A 13,263-nucleotide genomic window follows, 5' to 3' on the forward strand; every position below is an offset into this window, starting at 1 on the left:
AGCAAGATGACATGATGTAGCGGGATTAACTCAAGCAATATGATGAAAACCCCATCTTATTATCCTCGATGGCAACAATACAATATGTGCCTTGCTGCCCCTACTGTCACTGGGAAAGGACACCGCAAGATTGAACCCAAAGCTAAGCACTTCTCTCATTGCAAGAAAAACCAATCTAGTTGGCCAAACCAAATCAATAGTTCGAAGAGTCTTGCAAAGATATCAAATCATGCATATTAGAATTCAGAGGAGATTCAAATAATATTCATAGATAAGCTGATCATAAATCCACAATTCATCGGATCTCGACAAACACACTGCAAATGAGTATTACATCGAATAGATCTCCAAGAACATCGAGGAGAACTTTGTATTGAGAATCAAAGAGAGAGAAGAAGCCATCTAGCTACTAGCTATGGACCCGTAGGTCTGAAGTAAACTACTCATGCTTCATCGGAGAGACAATGGTGTTGATGTAGAAGCCCTCCGTGACCGATTCCCCCTTCGGCAGGATGCCGAAAAAGGCCCCAAGATGGGATCTCACGGGTACAGAAGGTTGCGGTAGTGGAAAAGTGGTTTCATGGCTCCCCTGGGTTTTTTGGGGTATAAGAGTATATATAGGTGAAAGAATTAGGTTAGGGGAGCTACGAGGGGCCCACAAGGTCGGGGGGCGCGCCCCACCCCCCTGGGCGCGCCCTCCACCCTTGTGGCCGCCTCGAGGCTCCTCTAACTTGCACTCAAGTCTCCTAGGTTTCTTCTGGTCCAAGAAAAATCATGGAAAAAGTTTTGTTCCGTTTGGACTCCGTTTGGTATTCCTTTTCGGCGAAACTCTAAAACAAGGAAAAAACAGAAACTGGCACTGGGCTCTAGGTTAATAAGTTAGTCCCAAAAACCATATAAAATAGCATATTAATGCATATAAAACATCCAAAACAGATAATATAATAGCATGGAACAATAAAAAATTATAGATACGTTGGAGACGTATCAAGCATCCCCAAGCTTAATTCCTGCTCGTCCTCGAGTAGTAAATGATAAAAACAGAATTTTGTATGTGGAATGCTACCTATCATATTTATCCATGTAATTCTCTTTAAATGTGGCATGAATGTTTAGATCCGTAAGATTCAAAACAAAAGTTTAATATTGACATAAAAACAATAATACTTCAAGCATACTAACAAAATAATTATGTCTTCTCAAAATAACATGGACAAAGAAAGCTTATCCCTACAAAATCATATAGTCTGGCTATGCTCCATATTCATCACAGAAAATATTTAAATCATGCACAACCCCGATGACAAGCCAAGCACTTGTTTCATACTTTTGACGTTCTCGAACCTTTTCAACTTTCACGCAATACATGAGCGTGAGCCATGGACATAGCACTATAGGTGGAATAGACGGTGGTTGTGGAGAAGACAAAAAGAGGGAGATAGTCTCACGTCAACTAGGCGTATCAACGGGCTATGGAGATGCCCATTAATAGATATCAATGTGAGTGAGTAGGGATTTCCATGCAACGGATGCACTAGAGCTATAAGTTTATGAAAGCTCAAAAAACAAAACTAAGTGGGTGTGCATCCAACTTGCTTGCTCATGAAGACCTAGGGCGTTCGAGGAAGCCCATCGTTGGAATATACAAGCCAAGTTCTACAATCAAAAATTCCCACTAGCATATGAAAGTGATATCATAGGAGACTCTCTATCATGAAGATCATGGTGCTACTTTGAAGCACAAGTGTGGCAAAAAGGATAGTAACATTGTCCCTTCTCTCTTTTTCTCTCATTTTTTTCTTTTTTCTTTTTTCCCTTTTTTTGTTTTCTTTTTTTGGGCCTTCTCTTATTTTTGCCTTTTTTTCATTTCCTCACATGGGACAATGCTCTAATAATGAAAATCATCACACTTCTATTTACTTACAACTTGATACTTAGAACAAAATATGGCTCTATGTGAATGCCTCCGGCGGTGTACCGGGATGTGCAATGAATCAAGAGCGACATTTATAAAAAATGATGAAAGGTGGCTTTGCCACAAATATGATGTCAACTACATGATCATGCAAAGCAATATGACAATGATGATGTATGTCATAATAAACGGAATGGTGGAAAGTTGCATGGCAATATATCTCGGAATGGCTATGGAAATGCCATAATAGGTAGGTATGGCGGCTGTTTTGAGGAAGGATATGAGGTGGGTTTATGGTACCGGCGAAAGCTGTGCGGTACTAGAGAGGTTAGCAATGGCGGAAAGGTGAGAGTGCATATAATCCATGGACTCAACATTAGTCATAAAGAACTCACATACTTATTGCAAAAATCTATTAGTCATCGAAACAAAGTACTACGCGCATGCTCCTAGAGGGATAGATTGGTAGGAAAAGACCATCGCTCGTCCCCGACCGCCACTCATAAGGAAGACAATCAAAAAACATCTCATGCTCCAACTTCGTTACATAACAGTTCACCATATGTGCATGCTACGGGACTCACAAACCTTAACACAAGTATTTCTCAAATTCACAACTACTTACTAGCATGACTCTAATATCACCATCTTCACATCTCAAAACAATCGAATCAAACTTCTCATAGTATTCAATGCACTTTATATGAAAGTTTTTATTATATCCCTCTTGGATGCCTATCATATTAGGACTAATTTTATAACCAAAGCAAATTACCATGCTGTTTAGAGACTCTCAAAATAATATAAGTGAAGTACGAGATTTCATCAATTTCTATGAAATAAAAACCACCGCCGTGCTCTAAAAAGATATAAGTGAAGCACTAGAGCAATTTTGCCTAGCTCAAAAGATATAAGCGAAGCACATAGAGCATTCTAATAAATCACGATTCATGCGTGTCTCTCTCAAAACGTGTGTATAGAAAGGATGATTGTGGCAAACTAAAAAGCAAAGACTCAAATCATACAAGACGCTCCAAGCAAAACACATATCATGTGGTGAATAAAAATATAGCCTCAAGTAAAGTTACCGATAGACGAAGACGAAAGAGGGAATGCCTTCCCGGGGCATCCCCAAGCTTTGGCTTTTTGACATCCTTGAATATTGCCTTGGGGTACCTTGGGCATCCCCAAGCTTAGGCTCTTTCCACTCCTTATTCCATAGTCCATCAAATATTCTTACCCAAAACTTGAAAACTTCACAACACAAAACTCCAACAGAAAATCTCGTAAGCTCCGTTAGTATAATAAAAACATATCACCACTTTTGGTACTGTCGTGACTCATTATTTATTTATATTGGTGTAATATCTACTGTATTCCAAGTTTTCCATGGTTCATACCCCTCGATACTAGCCATAGATGCATCAAAATAAGCAAACAACACGTGAAAAACAAAATCTGCCAAAAACAGAACAGTCTGAAGCCGCTGTGGGAAATACCTACCGCCGCTGTGCTGCATCATCCCTTCCTCTTTGGGGAAATACCGACGTAGCTTCAAGCCGCATCAAAAGGAATTTCTGGAGCCATTGCCGGGGAGGATCTTCAACATATACCAGGTTCCTAATCACAAATCTCCTTGCAATTTACATTATTTGCCATTTGCCTCTCGTTTTCCTCTCCCCCACTTCACAAAAATTTGCCGTTTGATTCGACTCTCTTTTTTGTTCGCCGTTTGTTGTGTGATTTCTCAAATATCAACAACAATGATTTTATCGGCACTCTGATTGCTCCTCCCGCCACTAGTGCGGAGTCTTGTGATATTAATACTGCTTTGCCGAATCTTATTATGAAAGATCAATTTTCCGGTACTCCTAAGGAGGATGTCGCGTCCCATCTTAATACCTTCATGGAATTGTGCGATATGCAAAAGAAAAAAGATGTGGACAATGATGTTGCGAAGATGAAATTATTTCTTTTCTTTGCGTGATTCTGCAAAAATTTGGTTCTCTTCTTTGCCTCGCAATAGTATCGATTCTTGGAATAAGTGCAAGGATGCTTTTATCACTAAGTATTTTCCGCCCACAAAATTTATTTCCCTTAGAACCCAGATCATGAATTTCAAGCAACTTGAACATGAGCATGATGCACAATCTTGGGAAAGGATGAAAATGATGCTAAGGAATTGCCCAACTCATGGGTTAAATCTTTGGATGATCATACATAATTTTTATGCGGGGATGAATTTTGTTTCTCGTAATCTTTTAGATTCCACCGCGGGTGGTACTTTTATGGAAATTACTTTGGGTGAAGCCACCAAATTGCTTGATAATATTATGGCAAATTATTCGCAATGGCATACCGAAAGAGCTCCTGCTAGTAAAACAGTTAATTTGATTGAAGAAATTTCTTCTTTGAGTGAAAAAGTTGATGCTCTTATGAAATTGGTTGCTAGTAAAAGTGCTCCTATTGATTTTAATGATATGCATTTGTCTACTTTGATTGAGCAAAATAGTGATGCCATAGATGTGAATTTTATCTATCGAAATAATTTCAATAACAATGCTTATAGAGGTAACTTTAATCCTAGGCCTTTGCCTAGTAATTCCTCCAATAATTATGCTAATTCCTATGGAAATCAATCTTATAATAATAATAGGAACACCTTTGATCTTGAGAATAATATTTAAGAAATTATCAACACGCAAAAAGTTTTCAACACTTCCATAGAAGAAAAGTTGAATAAGATTGAGGATTTATCCAGAAGTGTTGATAGAATTGCTCATGATGTGGAGAATCTCAAGATGAAAAATTTTGTGCCTAAGGTTGATGAATCAATTAAAGCTCTTTATGTTTCTATGGATGAAAGTAAGAAAAGAACCGCTATGCTTAGAGCTAAAAGAGAATTTTTAGAAAAAGCGTTTTCTAGTGATTTCTTTCGCAAAAGTGATGAATATCTTAAAATGATTGGTGTTTCTTCTATTGATTCCTTGTTTAGTAAAATTAAGATTGATGAAAAGGGGACTGGAGAAGAGTCAACTTTAGCTAGAAGGCGTCCCAATGTTTTGGAGGGTGAAAATATTGTTGAGAAAATTGATGAAAGTGGGTTTGAAGAGGTCAAAACTTTAACTAGTGATGTGCCCACTCTTTTGGATTACAAAGACTTTAATTATGATAGTTGCTCTTTGATTGATTTTATTGCTTTGTTGCAATCCATGATAAATTCACCCCATGCTTATGAGCAAAATAAAGCTTTTACTAAACATATTGTTGATGCTATGATGAAAGCTTTTGAAGAAAAATTAGAATTGGAAGTTTCAATTCCTAGAAAATTGCATGATGAATGGGAACCTACTATCAAAGTCAAGATTAAAAATTATGAGTGTTTTGCTTTGTGTGACTTGGGTGCTAGTGCTTCTACAATTCCGAAATCTTTATGTGATGTGCTTGGTCTTACCGATCTTGAAGAATGTTCTTTTAATTTGCACTTGGCGGATTCTACTATTAAAAAGCCTATGGGAAGAATTAATGATGTTCTTATTCTTGCAAATAGGAATTATGTGCCCATAGATTTTATTGTTCTTGATATTGATTGCAATCCGTCTTGTCCAATTATTCTTGGTAGACTGTTTTTACGCACTATCGGTGCCGTGATTGATATGAAAGAAGGCAATATTAAGTTCCAATTTCCTTTGAGGAAGGGCATGGAACACTTTCCTAGAACAAGAATTAGGCCACTATATGAATCAATCATGAGGGCATCTTATGGATCTCGAAACAAAGATGACAAAACTTAGATCCTTGCTTTATGCCTAGCTAAGGGCGTAAAACTATAGCGCTTGTTGGGAGGTTGCCCAATGAATAAAATTTATTTTTGCTTTTTTTCTTTCTGTTCTTGAGTGTTAGCACAATTATTCTACTGTTATGAATGTGTTTTTTGTGTTTTAATTAGTATTTGTACCAAGTAAAGCCTTTAGGATCTTCTTGGGTGATAGTTTCTTGATCTTGCTGAAAAACAGAAACTTTTGCGCTCACGAAAACAATTCTCATTTTTTACCAGAGCATGCTAAAATGCCAATTCTTTTTGCGGAAGATTAATATACAAATTTCTCAGATCGTCCTAATGTTTCAGAATGTTTGGAGTTCTAGAAGTTTTTGAAATAGTTAGATTGCTACAGACTGTTCTGTTTTGACAGATTCTGTTTTCTTTGCGTTGTGTGCTTGTTTTGATGGCTCTATGGTTTTCTTTGATGAGTTTTTGCCATATAAAAGTTTTAATACAGTAGATATAATGCAAAAACAAAATAAGAATTGGTTTGGCACAATACTTATAGTAGTGATTTACTTTCTTTTACTAACGGATCTCACGAAGGTTTTGTTGAGTTTTGTGTGATTGAAGTTTTCAAGTTTTGGGTTATCTTACGATGGATGAAGGAATAAGGAGTAAGAAGAGCCTAAGCTTTGGGATGCCCAGCATCCCAAGCTATTATCCGAAAGAGAGCAAGCAACTAAGCTTGGGGATGCCCTGAGTGGCATCCCCTCTTTCTTCTAACGACCATTGTTATTTTACTCAAAGCTATATTTTTATTCGTCACATACTATGTGTTTTGCTTGGACAATCTTGTATGATATGAGTCTTTGCTTGTTTTATTTTGTGTTCTAAGTCTTGATTCCTTGCTGGACACACCTATTTGAGAGAGCCAAAATTATGTCATGACTTGTTAGAATTGATCTCTATGCTTCACTTAAATTTTTATGAGCTATGGACTTGCTCTAGTGCTTCACTTATATCTTTTTTAGCACGGTGTGCTTTAGTATTTTTGAAGAAATTCTCTCTTTCTTCACTTAGACTTATTTGAGAGTTAGTAAAATTTTCAAGAAATTCTCTCTTGCTTCACTTAAATTAATTTGAGAGAAAGAAGAAAAAATATGCTCATGATCTTCACTTATATTTGTTTGAGCTTATCAAAAGCAACACATAAAAATTAGTTCCAAAGTGATAAATATCCAAGAAGGATATAATAAAAACTTTCATGAAGATCATTGGACAAAATAAACTTGATTCTTAGTAATAGTTTTGAGATATGATGATGTGATATGTGAGTCATCTTGATGAGTAATTATGCTTTAGTAAGAATGTTGGTGTTAAGGTCTGTGATTCCCTATGAAAGCACGAAAGTCAATAATTATGCAATGAAATTGTATCATACTTATGGTGCATTATTTGGTGTTAATTATGCTTAATGCTCGCTTATGAGATTATTCGTTTCTTGGTTGGTCGCTTCTCAATCTTTTGCTAGCCTTCATTTTGCACTAACTATGATCTCTACTTGTGCATCCAAAAACCTTTAAACCAGTTTTGCCACATGAGTCCACAATATCTACCTATATGCGGTATTCTTTTGCCGTTCTAAGCAAATTTGTATGTGCCATCTCTAATTTTCAAAATAAACTTCTCTTTTGTGTGTTCGTTTTGCTCGCGGAGCGGTGAGGGGTGGCTAATATTTTCCATGCTAGATTTGTTATTCTCATGATTAGTGTTTATTCACTTGTCATTGCACGAGAGTAAGGCAAAGGTACTTGGGATGCCCAGTCCCGAAATGAAAAATGAATTTACTTTATGTTGTCAAATAATAAATTCCTTGGAAAGTGTTGGTATGGAAGGCAACCATGGATACGGCTAGCCATGGAAAGTGAAAGTATGGTTGAAAAAGGAATAAACTTTATTTTCTGTTTGGGAACCGCCTATGATATATCTAGCATAGAAAGTGCTGGGAACTCTAAGTCATTTTCGTTGGTGGGAAGGACACACCTCCCAAAATGTTTTTTTATCTCTAAGTTTTTCACTTTGAGCTCTAGCACCTCTACAAATCCCTACTTCCCTCTGTGAAGGGCCTTTCTTTTACTTTATGCAATTTTTATTTTTAATTTGAGTCTCCATCTTCTCTTATAAAAGCACCAACTAGGAGGCAATATGATCATACTTGAGTATTGGGTGTAGCTAATATGCTAGTGTGTTTCATGAATGGATCAATGATTGAGCATAGTGGGCTAGGGATAACTTATTTTAGCGTTGATATTTTGAAAGACATGGTTGCTTGTTGATATGCTTGAGTATTTAAGTTATCATGTCAAAACTAGACTATTGCTTTGAATAATATAAAAGTCCAAATGTCCATGCTATAAAGAAAATAAATATGATATGACATGATAGGCAGCATTCCACATCAAAAATTCTGTTTTTATCACTTACCTACTCGAGGACGAGTAGGAGTTAAGCTTGGGGATGCTGATACGTCTCCAACGTATCTATAATTTTTGATTGTTCCATGCTGTTATATTATCAATCTTGGATGTTTTATAATCATTTTTAGTCATTTTATATCATTTTTTTGGTACTAACCTATTGACATAGTGCCAAGTGCCAGTTGTTGTTTTCTGCATGTTTCTTACATCGCAGGAAATCAATACCAAACGGAGTCCAAACACAACGAAACTTTACGGAGATTTTTTTGGACCAGAAGACACATAATGGGCCCTGGCTGCGCCTGGGGGGTGCTTCGAGGAGAGCACAACCCACCAGGGCGCGCTAGGAGGCCCAGGCGCGCCCTGGTGGGTCGTGCCCACCTCAGGTGCCCCCGGACCGCCTCTTTGCTCTATAAATACCCCAATATTCCAGAAACCCTAAAGGCATCGACGATAATCAATTCCAGCCGCCGCGGAGTCCAAAACCACCAGATCCAATCTAGACACCATCTCGGATGGGGTTCACCACCTCCATTGGTGCCTCTTCGGTGATGCGTGAGTAGTTCTTTGTAGACCTTCAGGTCCATAGTTAGTAGCTAGATGGCTTCCTCTCTCTCGCTGAATTCTCAATACAATGGTCTCTTGGAGATCCATATGATGCAACTCTTTTTGCATTGTGTTTGTTGGGATCGATGAACTTTGAGTTTATGATTAGATCTATCTTTTTATATCCTTGAAAGTATTTGAGTTTCTTTGATCTTTTATGCATGATTGCTTATAGCCTCATATTTCTTCTCCGATATTTGGGTTTTGTTTGGCCAACTTGATCTATTTATCTTGCAATGGGAAGAGGTGCTTTGTAGTGGGTTCGATCTTACGGTGCTTGATCCGAGTGACAGAAAGGGAACTGACACGTATGTATCGTTGCTACTAAGGATAAAACGATGGGGTCTATCTCTACATAGATAGATCTTGTCTACATCACGTCATCGTTCTTATTGCATTACTTCGTTTCTCCATGAACTTACAGTAGATGCATGCTAGATAGCGGTCGATGTGTGGAGTAATAGTAGTAGATGCAGGCAGGAGTCGGTCTGCTAATCTTGGACATGATGCCTATGTAATGATCATTGCCTGGATATCGTCATGATTATTTGAAGTTCTATCAATTGCCCAACAGTAATTTGTTCACCCACCGTTTGCTATTTTTGTCGAGAGAAGCCACTAGTGAAACCTACGGCCCCCGGGTCTCTTTCTCATATTATTTGCCTTTGCGATCTATTTTCCTTTGCTTTTATTTTCAGATCTATTAAACCCAAAATATAAAAATACCTTGCTGCAATTTATTCTTATGTATTTTATTTGGCGTTCGATCTATCGATCTACTACAATTTTATCTCACGTCCGTTTGCCCATCTGGGGTGCCGCTACCCGTAAGGGATTGACAACCCCTTTTACACGTCGAGTTGCGAGAGGTTGTTATTTGTGTGCAGGTGATGTTTACGTTGTGTTGCTTGGTTCTCCTACTAGTTCGATAACCTTGGTTTCACATCTGAGGGAAATACCTACCGCCGCTGTGCTGCATCATCCCTTCCTCTTTGGGGAAATACCGACGTAGCTTCAAGCTGCACCAGCGCTTTTCTTTAAAGCCTTTTTAGCTAGGCATTGAGATTTCAATGATGCTCACATGAAAGACAAGAATTGAAGCACAAAGAGAGCATCATAAAACATGTGAAAAACACATCTAAGTCTAACATACTTCATATGCATAGGCATCTTATAGGCAAACAAATTATCATAGCAAGCAAAAACTAGCATATGCAAGGAAGAGGAAAGAAACAATAGCAGTCTCAACATAACGAGAGGTAATTTAGCAACATCAAAATCTCTACAACCATATTTTCCTCTCTCATAATAATTACATGTAGGATCATGAGAAAATTCAACAATATAGCTATCACATAACATATTCTCAACACGATCCACATGCATGCGAAGTTGAAACTCTTCCAAAATAGCAGGATTAACATTAACTAAAGTCATGACCTCTCCAAACCCATTTTAATCAAAAATTTCATAAGATTGAACATTCTCCAAATATGTGGGATCTAAAGTTTACACTCTTCCAAACCCACTTTCAATATTATTGCAAATATTATTATCAATCTTATATTCATCATGGGGCCTTAAATAAATTTTCAAGATCATAAGAAGAATCACCCCAATCATGATCATTGCAACAAGTAGTGGACATTGCAAAACTAGCATCCCCAAGCTTAGGGTTTTGCATATTATTAGCACAATTGACATTAATAGAATTTATAATAACATCATTGCAATCATGCTTTTCATTCAAAGATCTATCGTGAATAACTTCATAAAGTACTTCATCACAATTTTCAGATTCACGAATTTCAAGCAAAACTTCATAAAGATAATCTAGTGCACAAAACTTACTAGCAATTGGTTCATCATAATTGGATCTCTTAAAAAGATTGGCAAGCGGATGAGGATCCATAAATCTTAGCAAGCGAAGATGCAAGCAAAAAGAAGGCACATGGTAACACAAGATCGAACGGAAGCAGGGCGAAGAAAAGGCAAATCTTTTTGAAAATCGTTTTAGAAGTGGGGGAGAGGAAAACGAGAGTTGAATGGCGAATAATGTAATGCGAGAGATGCGAGTTAATGATGGGTACTTGGTATGTCTTGGCTTGGTGTAGATCCCCCCGGCAACGGCGCCAGAAATCCTTCTTGCTACCTCTTGAGCTTGCGTTGGTTTTTCCCTTGAAGAGGAAAGGGTGATGCAGCAAAGTAGCGTAAGTATTTCCCTCAGTTTTGAGAACCAAGGTATCAATCCAGTAGGAGACTACGCAACAAGCCACCGAATACCTGCACAAAAAAACACCAACTTGCAACCAACGCGACAAAGGGGTTGTCAATCCCTTCACAGTTATTCGCAAAGTGAGATCTGATAGAGATGGATAAACGGTAAAGTAATATTTTTTATATTTTTGATTTATGGAACGGAAAGTAAAGATTGCAAAGTAAGAGAATGGCGACAGAAATTGGAAAGTTGACGGGAAACTAATATGATGTAAAATAGACCCGACGGGCATAGGTTTCACCAGAGGCTTCTCTCAAGATAGAAATTATTACGGTGGGTGTACAAATTACTGCCGAGAAATTGATAGAGAAGCGCAAAGTTATGACGATATCTAAGGCAATGATCATGAATATAGGCATCACGTCTGTGTCAAGTAGACTGACTCCTGCTTGCATCTACTACTATTACTCCACACATCGACCGACTCCTGCCTGCATCTAGAGTATTAAGTTCATAAGAACAGAGTAACGCATTAAGCAAGATGACATGATGTAGCGGGATTTACTCAAGCAATATGATGAAAACCCCATCTTGTTATCCTCGATGGCAACAATATAATACGTGCCTTGCTGCCCCTACTATCACTGGTAAAGGACACCGCAAGATTGAACCCAAAGCTAAGCACTTCTCCCATTGCAAGAAAAACCAATCTAGTTGGCGAAACCAAATCGATAGTTCAAAGAGACTTGCAAAGATATCAAATCATGCATCTAAGAATTCAGAGGAGATTCAAATAATATTCATAGATAAGCTGATCATCAATCCACAATTCATCGGATCTCGGCAAACACACTGCAAAAGAGTATTACATCGAATAGATCTCAAAGAACATCAGGAGAACTTTGTATTGAGAATCAAAGAGAGAGAAGAAGCCATCTAGCTACTAGCTATGGCCCCGTAGGTCTGAAGTAAACTACTCAGGCTTCATCGGAGAGGCAATGGTGTTGATGTAGAAGCCTACCGTAATCGATTCCCCCTTCGGCAGGATGCCGGAAAAGACCCCAAGATGGGATCTCACAGGTACAGAAGGTTGCGGCGGTGGAAAAGTGGTTTCGTGGCTCCCCTGGATGTTTTTGGGGTATAAGAGTATATATAGGCGAACGAATTAGGACATGGGAGCTACGAGTGGCCCACAAGGTCGGGGGGCGCGCCCCACCCCCCTGGGCGCGCCCTCCACCCTTGTGGCCACCTCGAGGCTCCTCTGACTTGCACTCCAAGTCTCCTGGGTGTCTTCTGGTCCAAGAAAAATCATGGCGAAAGTTTTATTCCGTTTGGACTCCGTTTGGTATTGCTTTTCGGCGAAACTCTAAAACAAGGAAAAAAGAGAAACTGGCACTGGGCTCTAGGTTAATAGGTTAGTCCCAAAAATCATATAAAATAGCATATTAATGCATATAAAACATCCAAAACAGATAATATAGTAGCATGGAACAATCAAAAGTTATGGATATGTTGGAGACGTATCACTGAACTTTACACTAAATTTGCTAAATCATCTCCAAAAAATCAGTGGAAAAATTATCATGTTAGTTGTGGTGCCTCACAAACAAATGATGGATGAGTTACCGTTGTCACATCAGACATGATAACTATCCTTGACCATCAGTGTTAATTGCATCTGAAGTACTTGGTAAGTGTTCCTGCTTTATGGATATAAACTAATCATAAATTTAGTTGTGAAACCAATAGCAGATCAAGAAATTATAATATTTGAATATAAACCATAGATATTACTAACAGAAAACAAATCACTAAGATTGAAAGCTGACCTCAGTTTTTTGGACCGATTGCTTGGATAAGCAACAACCAAGTGTATATATTGATCTCTATTACCACATTCTGCAAGGAATAAATAAGTGTAAGAAAAGTTGTCTAAATAGGGTGCATTTTGTAAATAGTGGAAGCAAAAAAAGCAAAACGAAGTCATAAATAGATCGATGCAATAGTAATTTGATATACCTTCTCCAAATGGGCAGGATCCAACATGCAAGAAGAAATGTACAAAAACTAATAGAGAAAAAAAGCACACAAGTACTGCCTGAAATAACTTATTTGGCAACATCAGCTTTAATGATTCAGTTAATAGGAATCTACTTATATGTGTGTCGCGGAGAAAATAGCAGGTAAATGCTAAACATATTTCGACTCCAAAAAAATTCATGTGACATATTTAAGATATGCACATGTTGAAGTCTGATGCTACTATATCTATCCTAAACTT

Source organism: Aegilops tauschii, chromosome 3 (assembly GCF_002575655.3).
Source record: "Aegilops tauschii subsp. strangulata cultivar AL8/78 chromosome 3, Aet v6.0, whole genome shotgun sequence".
Classification (NCBI taxonomy): domain Eukaryota; kingdom Viridiplantae; phylum Streptophyta; class Magnoliopsida; order Poales; family Poaceae; genus Aegilops; species Aegilops tauschii.